Raw genomic sequence first — 10,385 nt, 5'->3', positions numbered from 1 at the left:
TTTAGATGATGATGTCAGCTACAGAGCTAAGAGATACGAAACATCATCGTCTGATGAAAGTGATGCGTACTATTTGTATCATTTGTTACGTGTAAGTTGGTATTATTTATTTTATGAAATAACAAGATAGAGAACGTCAGAGAGTCACATCACCTCTGCGGTCTGTGGGCTGAGTGTGAGCGCGTTTAAAAAATGTATGAAAATATCAGTTTTTGAACGTTTCCCGCTAGGGGCGCTGTACAATCCGTCATACATAAACTCACACTAGGCCCTCTGGTAATTACCTAGGTAGGTAGTTGGAATTTCTTGATGCGAAAGTTTTGGGTTCAATTCCCAAGCGAGACACAAGTTGAAAAATCATACAGGATATTTTTTTCTTGTTTGGATTATTGTTCTTATAAGAAATCGAGTTTCACTGTAGATGATTATGAGGGATCAAACTCCTCAATATTCCCCTCATAACTTTCCACTAGTCTTACCTACCTAATGAATGGTGATCTTAATAAAAAAAGGTGTGATACTATTGCAGGTATTTGACCGCAATCGCACCTGGTGTTAAGTGAGATGCAGTCTAGGATGGTACATATCTGCCCTGTCAGTGTATATTCACCTCTCGCCTTGAAAAGGCCCGGATTATAGTGTAGAAAAACAGCAGCAGGCAGCGAATTCCATTATAACATTTAAGACATCGTATCTATAGTCGTAAATGCTATCGTATTTCTTCCTCCAGGATCACCAAGACCAACACAAACGTCACACAGCCAGCAGCAGCAGTTCCGACAGCAGTTCTGACGAAAGCCTGCAGCGGAATGAACCAGTTAAGCAAGTTCTCCGCACAGCACTTCGCGCTCGCTGCCAAAAGGTCGACACTTGCGTGAGGGAGTGTCCTCCGAGGAAGCCTTCATGTCCCATCAACTGCCAGCAGGTGTTTGACAACTTGAACCTCTGTCCACCTCCTCCACCACCGGACCCTTGCGCTAAGAAGCCTAAGTGTGGGAGGACCATGCCTCCTAGTTGGAGGTTTTAAATAAAATATGATGCGAAAGGTTATTTTATTTCGAAATTGTGAATTTGGTCTTGTTCAAATCAAATCAAATCTAATCATTTATTCAGTACTTGGGCCCTTTCCAGGGCACTTGTACACGTCCCAATTATAGCTTGCCCTACCATCACTTCGGGACAACATAATGGGCTGATGCTGAGAAAAAGTGGCGGGTGAAACGTTATGTTGGTCACCTAACTGTTACCATACAAATCAAACATTTCTGCTACGCTCTCTAATTGACTGAAGGAATATACCTCCAAATATTAAGTGCAATACTTTATGGTGAAAATGTTCCTTTTTGAGCAGTGGAACCGAGAATATAGGTACGTAATCAAAGGAACAAAAAGAGGGTAGACTGTTTTTTTTTACCAATAAATTTTAATAATACCTACCCGCGTTTACTTCAACTCCTGCGTGGTGATGGCGCTATGACCTATGACGCATGCCAAAAGGTAACACCTAATCGGACAAAACCGTGGGCTGAAGGAAGTTACAAATAAGTATGAAACAGGAAAGGTAACTTAGCGATGTCACTCATCATATTTACCTACAACTTTAGCTGACACGTGACACCACTCGACAAAGGTTTTCACTTTATCAATATTACCCAGTTCCTTATTTTCTGTCATGTCTAATCATGTGACACTTTCTTTGATTGCTGGAAAATATCACACGAAAATAATTTTTATTCTGTTTATTATTTCTTTCGGGAAACGCAGCGTGGGACGTTCACTCACAAGGTGGATCGACGACATCATAAAGGTAGCGCGAAAGTGCTGGATACAGGCCGCTACCAACCAGGAAATGTGTAAATAATTGGGGGAGGCCTATGTACAGTACAGTAGTGGACGTTCTGTGGTTGAAATGATGATGATGATGATTTTATTATTGAATTTTTTTAGCATTTAAAATCATTCAGTGTCTAAGTAGCTCCGTTAGAAGAACCACCCGGCAAGCGAAAGCTCGTGGGTTCGATTCCCGCTTTAGACAGTTCGATTTTTTCAAATTATTTGATGATGAATGTAATCTCTTAAGTTAATAGAAAATTAACATTCGAGAGTTAGCTGAAAAGCGGTTTACAGATTCGCAATTANAATAGCTAATTTTTCAGAGATTCACATTATGTTATAAAGTCAATTTTGATCTAAGTCGAGTTAGATCCCTTTTCACTGGGGGTACAGTATTTTCAGCGTTGTTTTGATGTGATTCGCTGTATAAATCTCCTGTGATGTCAGTTATTAGATTTTAAGCATTATTGCCGTTATAAGACTGTTGTACCACCTTATTTTAACCGTGACTATAACGATAACTGGTGTATTTTATATGGGATTTGACCGACTTTTGAATCTGTTGAATTTTGTTTGTGTTGATGTCATTTTTAGAAAATGAACCAAGTTTAGTAGGGTAGGTACAGGTGCCCAGTAGTTTGTTGTCTATTTTATTTTTTTGACTGAAATTCCCAAAGTTTGCGCAAAAAATTGGTGGAATTGTAAAAAGATAAGTAAAAGGAAAAAGAATGTTTCCAAAACTCAATTTCCATAAACACTTTATTACCCGACTGCGCCAGAAATAGGGTTATTGTAAACGTTATTTATTGGGTAGAGTGAATCGCATAATTTATTATTATTATAGCAGCTAAACCTAAACTACAACGTTTCGTTTCATTACCTAAGGATTCAAATCTAGACCCCCTGTTCATGCTACTATATTGTCGCGCCTCTTTTAAGGCCTATGTATAACATGACAAACGACAACCTACTACAAAGCGATTCGTGGCGATTCTTTCCAACTCATAATACTCTATTGGCATTGCATTCTACGATCCATTTATTTGTTAGTTGACATAAAACTGTTGGAACATCATCGTCCATCAGACGCAACCGTGCCGTTGCCATGGTAACCGCTTCCCTCGACCTACCCTATGGAAAATCTAATAAAAATAACCTACCCGCATTAAAATCCATCGATATCGACTCTATAACTATACAAATACGTTTCATTTTACCGAAACAAGATGCTTTAAAGTAAACGTATGAACAGTTTTCCCTCTAGTTTATTTAGTAATACAATACTTCGTTTGCTCAAATAGAAAATGTGTGTTGACGTTTTATTCGTTTGAAAGAGAACCGTTTGGTTCGAAACCGTTAAACGTTCAAAGCATTTGTATGGCTTATAGCGCCATTAACAGTTAGTTTACTACGTTTATTTCAGCTTGAAAATATTAAATGTACCTATAAAATCTTAGTATTTGAAGACTGAGTTTCAAGTTTAAGGATCTAATAATTAACTTTTAAAAAAAATAAAACCGACTTCAAATGCGTGAACACAAAAAAAAATTAAAAATGAAAATATTGCGTATAAAAAAGCTCATCCCCAATTTTCCACCCTTGGGGGTGAAATATTTTCTTCAAATTCGCATGAAACCACCCTTTTGATAATACCTATTCAACAAAAAAATAATCGTTCAAATTGATTTATAATCGGCGGAGATATTGCGTATAAAAAAGTTCATCCCCAATTTTCCACCCTTGGGGGTTGTTTTTTCTATTATTAAATTTAAATGGGACCACCCTTGAGGTATTACCTATACGCAGAAAAAAGATTTGTTCAAATCGGTTCATAATTGGCGGAGTTATCGCGTAACAAACATAGAAAAAAAAAACATACGGGTCGAATTGATAACCTCCTCCTTTTTTGAAGTCGGTTGAAAAGAAGGTTAAAAATGTTACGTGAAAACGATATAGACTCTCTTTTGTTTCCCTTTTATTAAAATAGGTATATGTTACTGGCCACAAAATAAAATACTAACCTTTAAATTCAATACGATCCATTGGCAACCTCATTCTTAAATTAAAACCAGCCGCAAGCAAATTAAAAAGTTATCGTTCGAATTCAAAAACGGAGTTCCAGAATGAAATTCAATCCTCACCTTTTCTAATAACGTATGGATACAGGAAATTAAATCTGGCCAGTCGAATGCCAACGTAACACGACACGTTCCGGTGCTAAATGAATACGCCATCACAATCGGGGTTCGGATAGTGGCTAATATCCGCTTTAATGCTTTAATGTTGGCAGACTTGGGGGCTGTTTTGTTCCATTTTCAATTTGAGATGGAATCTCGTTTTTGTGTAATGTATTTTTTAATTTTGATCCTAGGTAGGTACTTGATGTTCGGCTTGAGTAAAATGAATAAATGTAAGTTTGAATAAAATAAATAATATTTATATTTATTATTTAGTAAATTTATTTTTTATTTGAAGAAATTGAAATGGTGAATTTTAATTTCTGTGATGGGGCTGGGTTTACTATGTATAATTTATGTATTTACAAAAAAAAAGTATTTAAGTATGTTTATATCCGTTGTTTAATACCCACAGTACAAGCTTTGCTTAGATTGGGACTAGAAACGTAGTGTAAAATGTCATGGGATATTTATTTATTTATATGTTATTTACTTAGGTAGATCTTTGTGATTTCTTTTATCATAGAATCATACCCCGTTCTATTCTAGTCACAAAATAACTTTAAATCCGGTAATTTATTTGCATCTCTAATTATTTATTTACTTTAATTACCGCATTTAGTTTTATTTACCGCAAACTAGACACGTCTTAAATACCCGTAACTTCTAATAACCCATCTCAAAATAATATGTTCTAATCCCTTACAACTAATAACCGCGTAATTCCCCATCCATTCAATGTCCCATTTGTCGCGAAAGCAAATTGAATTATTTTCTTTAAAAACTTCGCGAAATTGCGGTCGTAACTCACCGTTTCCGCGAATTATTCATAACTCATGAAAATGAAAGATGAGAGTATCATACAGACTTGGATCGCTGTAAATATCTAAATAGAATTTATTTCGCTGTGAGGTTCAAGCGAGGAGAGACAGGGTTTTGAACTAAGCTCGATAATTGTTATACTCGTTTCATCCACGAAGACGCGTCCCACCAATTTTTGGTCGAGGGAAGCGCGGGGTGCGGGGAGTTTGATCCGAGCAATCCGAGCGTCATTGTTGTAGTGTGCGTGTGCACTCATGGATAATTTAGCGTGTACCGATAACACTCAAAGAATGGGGCGCGTCTTCGTGGATGAAACGATCTATAGTAATAATGCCCAAGAGAACATACCTNGGTCGGGTCTTTTACCTTAATAATTTCTCAATACAAAGTTAGTATCTACTGTACTTGCCACTTGGATACCTAGGTGATAAATACTAAAATGAACTTTGAAACTCTGAATCCATAATATTATCACCATGAAATGCACTAGGTATAGTCATTACTAACTACCTAACTAATGTTTGTTTACGTAATAGCATTTGGGAACCAAAAAAAAATATACACTAATATTATAAAGAGGAAAACTTTGTTTGTTTGGTTGTAATGAATAGGCTCAAAAACTACTGGACCGTTTTAAAAAATTCTTTCACCATTCGAAAGCTTTTATCGACGAGTAACATAGGCTAAATTTTATTTTGGAAAAAAATAGGGTTCCGTAAAATATGTAGATAATGTAGTCCACGCGCGCGAAGTCGAATATTTTTTTTATGTTTACTACCTGCTCTTATGTTATAACGACATAAAACGAAATAAAACTTACCAAATTCAAAATAAATCACTCGAAAACTCGCCACCACAACAAAACAAAACTAACACCAAACAAACAAGCGAGCGAATCAGGACATTGGCTCTGATCGGATTCATTCGCTCATTCAACGCGCCGAACATGACCGATAACAGCGCGGAAACTCCCGAATGCACATTCGGTTTCGGTCGTAGTTTCGGCAAGTTTGCCGCCGAAAACGAAACTAAACCGAAACTCGTGTTTTTACCGAAACTCAACCGAAAACGAAACCGAAACCGAACATTCGGTCGGACACTATTCGCAATTCATCGCATAAGGGATTCCTTACATCTTGCGTGGAATCCCTTTGAATTGCCTTTAAAATGTGCCGTCGATCGCTGAATTCCACTTGGCATTCTACCACAATGTAGAGAATGAGGGAAGGTCTGATTTGAACCTATACCAATCTTAAATCTTTTATCTAAAAATTAAATAAATGACATAATAAATACCTACATATTTAGTTACACCATTGATGTGATGACTGTCTAGATAGAGTAGGTAGGTACCTATTGATTAGGTTACTTTATAAAAGATTTTAGTTATTGCTTTGCCCTTGGTATAATTCACAGAAATGCCAATGCTCTGTTGCAATGGCGAAGAGACTATTTAATATGGTGATACTTTCCAAATCTAATGCTAAGTTGCTTCTGTCACGATTTTATGATCAAACTATGTCAATTGTCCTAATAAATGTGTGGCTAGGCTTTTGGTTTGGCTCAAGTGACCACGTCTAGACGTCGTCGTCGTAGTGTAGCATGCCTAGTGCTAGAAGATTCTAGCACTAGACATGTTAGACAGCAAGAAGAGAGATATCCTGTTCAGATTCAAATCCCTAAATAAAAAACGATTTGTGCTCTTTAACAATTCTTGGGATAAACTTACGTCCAACATAGACTACTAATAAGGTACTCGATTATATCTAAAGGCTGCTGATGATGATGATGATGAGACGAGTGAGCCTTCTATACCTTCGCATATTGTGGTTTCGCCGTCTGCGAAAGACACGGTATCAATGTAGATTGTTTTCCTATAATGTTCTGGATCGGATATTTGAATTTTATACCGATTTTACAAGGATAGGTGCAGAACGAGGGATGGTAGTTATTTTTTATTTTATCGGTCACAAAAACAGACTGCGATCGGCCAGCTTAGGCCACGTTTTTTGTGAATTCGTTCGTTTTGAGAGAAGCGTTGTTACATCACGCTTAATTTGACGATTTAAGCATACGTAACTAAGTACAAATTGTCGTCTACTATATTACTTGATGAAATGCTACTTTAATAGGTACCGTTCAAGTAGACATCATTGTTACGTGGCATTCTAACGAATTCAACTAAGTATCGTACGATTCGGTAGAAAAACGCTATGAAGATGTCAATGAATTTGATGATCTTAGTAATTCTTAAAAAAATCTAATATCTCATACTTATAGAGCGTTTATTTGTAGATACGCTATTTATAGAGAGAATAGAAACGATTAAGAATCGGGGATAGGCTTATGGTGGACATCAGGTTTGGTTTTTATGATACCAGGGTGACGCGGAATGCATGCTAAACTAAATAGATAGAATCGTAACTATTTATCAGTATACAAGTATTATCACTTTGCTACTGAATAATAACAATAAGAATAATATTTATTCAACAAAATTAGCATTCAAATGTATAGGTTACGCTTACAAGTTAGCATAATATAATCTGTGTTAGGTAGGTACATTGTATTAGTGAAACCTAGAGGAGGAATGTACTTAGAAGGTACTGATAGATGATAGCTAATCAAGGTAAATAATTGTGGAACTTCACGATTGCCCAAGAATTTCTATACTTCGCGTCGTTTGAGCCAATTGACGTCCACTGCTGGACAACGACCGGTCCTGCGCTGCCCGCATCCAGGCATTTCTCGAGACCTTCACCAGAACGTCGGTCCACCTAGTGGCAAATATCAGATAAAGTCATTGGTTTAACACTACTTACTAATATTATAAATGCGAAAGTTTGGAAGTCTGGATGTTTGTTACTCTTTCACGCAAAAACTAGTAAACGCATTTTGAATAACATATAGGCTATAATTTATAACGATCTATGACAAAATAAATTTAAAGCTAGTACATAATATTAAAAAAAAAAGCCTAAAATATAAGCATTCTCGGAATTAGAAAATGAGTTATGTTACGTTCGACCTAAAATCCTCAAATCAAGGGTTAATCTCCGCTCTCCGCTAACCCTACGCCCATACCTAACTAAACCGATAAATAATTTCCAAGAATTAATTAATAAAACATAAACAGGATACTGAAATATAAACACACTTGATTAATCCGAGCAAACGTAATCTAAGCGGAAAGTTTACGTTTTAGAAATGAAGATTGTATTTTTTACTTTTTCAGTAGACGCCATTCTGTGTACAACAAGATGGCGGCTTCAAAGCAGGGAAGGATTATACGCTTTCACATTTTGATTTGTATCTTGATTGTTAATGTAAGTACCTAAGTCTTCAGTACCTTCATAATAAAATTATTCAATGCTTTATTGAAATCTTTGTCGATGGTGTGGGTTTCTTCGGCTATGCAACTTCCCGTTATTTGCTTCCCGAACTCTGGAGAACTTCATTAAAAGTCACCTAATATGGCTCAAATTGACCTTTAGGTTAACATGCACATTAAAATTACAATGATACCTACTTCTCCATTCGACTTTTATTTTACTTGTTACTTATGTTATTTAAAAATTACAAAAGAAAGTTAAAATGCTTTGAATTTTTTAAATATTTTAATACTTGTTATATCGGACGTGCCATTTTCTTATGTTAGTGTCAATATCTATTATATCCTACCTAAATTTCTGCCATTATAATTGCATTGTTTGTTCTTTACAGTTCATCAGTTCAACAAAGGCAAACAACTCCGGAGTCCTCGCCCGACTTCTGAAGAAAACCGATAAAAACCGACCTGTGGTTTTGGTTTTAGGCAATTCAGGTCGGAACGATAAGGTCCTATCTAGAGAAGATAGGCATGACCATAGCAATCATGGGAAGTCTGTACCCTACGAGTATCTGAAAAAATTGTTACAGGTAAGTCATATTATGATAATTTACTATTCAGAATAACCCCTTCAACTCAATTAAAATTAAAGAAGATTTTATATTAGGTCAAGGATGTGATCATAGAGAAGTAAAAAGAACTGGTTTTGCAAATATATGTTCTGTGAACCCTTTTTCCTCTCCTCCTCTCTTCAAGTCTCCACTGCAGGAAAAATACACTCTCTAATTTACCAAAGACAAAAAAAGGAGATTTGATTTTCACTCCCCAGGTTGACGACGACTCAAAGGTCAAAAAATATATATTTATTAATGAACCATTTTATTTTCAGGACGATTCACATGAGCTGCATCACTCAAGAGACCATAAGCATCATGATAGTAAAGACAGAGACAANGACCTTCACGAGAACGTCGGTCCACCTAGTGGCAAATATCAGATAAAGTCATTGGTTTAAAACACTACTTACTAATATTATAAATGCGAAAGTTTGGAAGTCTGGATGTTTGTTACTCTTTCACGCAAAAACTAGTAAACGCATTTTGATGAAACTTTACAGTATTATTGTTTATAACCCAGAATAACATATAGGCTATAATTTATAACGATCTGTGACAAAATAAATTTCACGCGGATGAAGCCGCGGGCAAAAGCTAGTACAATGTACTAAGTACATAATATTAAAAAAAAACGAAAAAAGCCTAAAATATAAGGATTCTCGGAATTAGAAAATGAGTTATTTTACGTTCGACCTAAAATCCTCAAATCTAAGGTTAATCTCCGCTCTCCGCTAACCCTACGCCCATACCTAACTAAACCGATAAATAATTTCCAAGAATTAATTAATAAAACATAAACAGGATACTGAAATATAAACACGCTTGATTAATCTGAGTAAACGTAATCTAAGCGGAAAGTTTACGTTTTAGAAATGAAGATTGTATTTTTTACTTTTTCAGTAGACGCCATTCTGTGTACAACAAGATGGCGGTTTCGAAGCAGGGAAGGATTATACGCTTCCACATTTTGATTTGTATCTTGATTAATGTAAGTACCTAAGTCTTCAGTACCTTCATAATAAAATTATTCAATACTTTATTGAAATCTTTGTCGATAGTGTAGGCTTCCTCGGCTATGTAACTTCCCCTTATTTGCTTCCCAAACTCTGGAGAACTTCATTAAAAGTCACCTAATATGGCTTAAATTGTCCCACAGGTTAACATATCCATTAAAATTACAATCATAATTATTTCTTCAATCGATTTTCATTGAACTTCTACTTGTCACTGAAATGTTATCAAAAAATTACAAAAGAAAGTTCAAATTTTTTGTTTATTTTGAATATTTTAATACTTGTTTTATCGGACGTGCCATTTTCTTATGTATTATTTCCTACATAAAATCCTGCCATTATAATTGCATTTTTTGTTCTTTACAGTTCATCAGTTCAACAAAGGCAGACAACTCTGGAGTCCTCGCCCGACTCCTGAAGAAAACCGATAAAAACCGACCTGTGGTATTGGTTTTAGGCAATTCAGGTCGGAATGATAAGGTCCTATCTAGAGAAGATAGGCATGACCATAGCAATCATGGGAAGTCTGTACCATACGAGTATCTGAAGAAATTGCTACAGGTAAGTCATTTTATAGTCTTCGGAATAACCCCCC

The sequence above is a fragment of the Ostrinia furnacalis genome, unplaced genomic scaffold (assembly GCF_004193835.3).
Source record: "Ostrinia furnacalis isolate ACB-3 unplaced genomic scaffold, ASM419383v2 OfSCF7044, whole genome shotgun sequence".
NCBI lineage: Eukaryota > Metazoa > Arthropoda > Insecta > Lepidoptera > Crambidae > Ostrinia > Ostrinia furnacalis.
The sequence above is the reverse complement of the archived record's forward strand: the minus strand, read 5'-3'. Positions refer to the sequence as shown.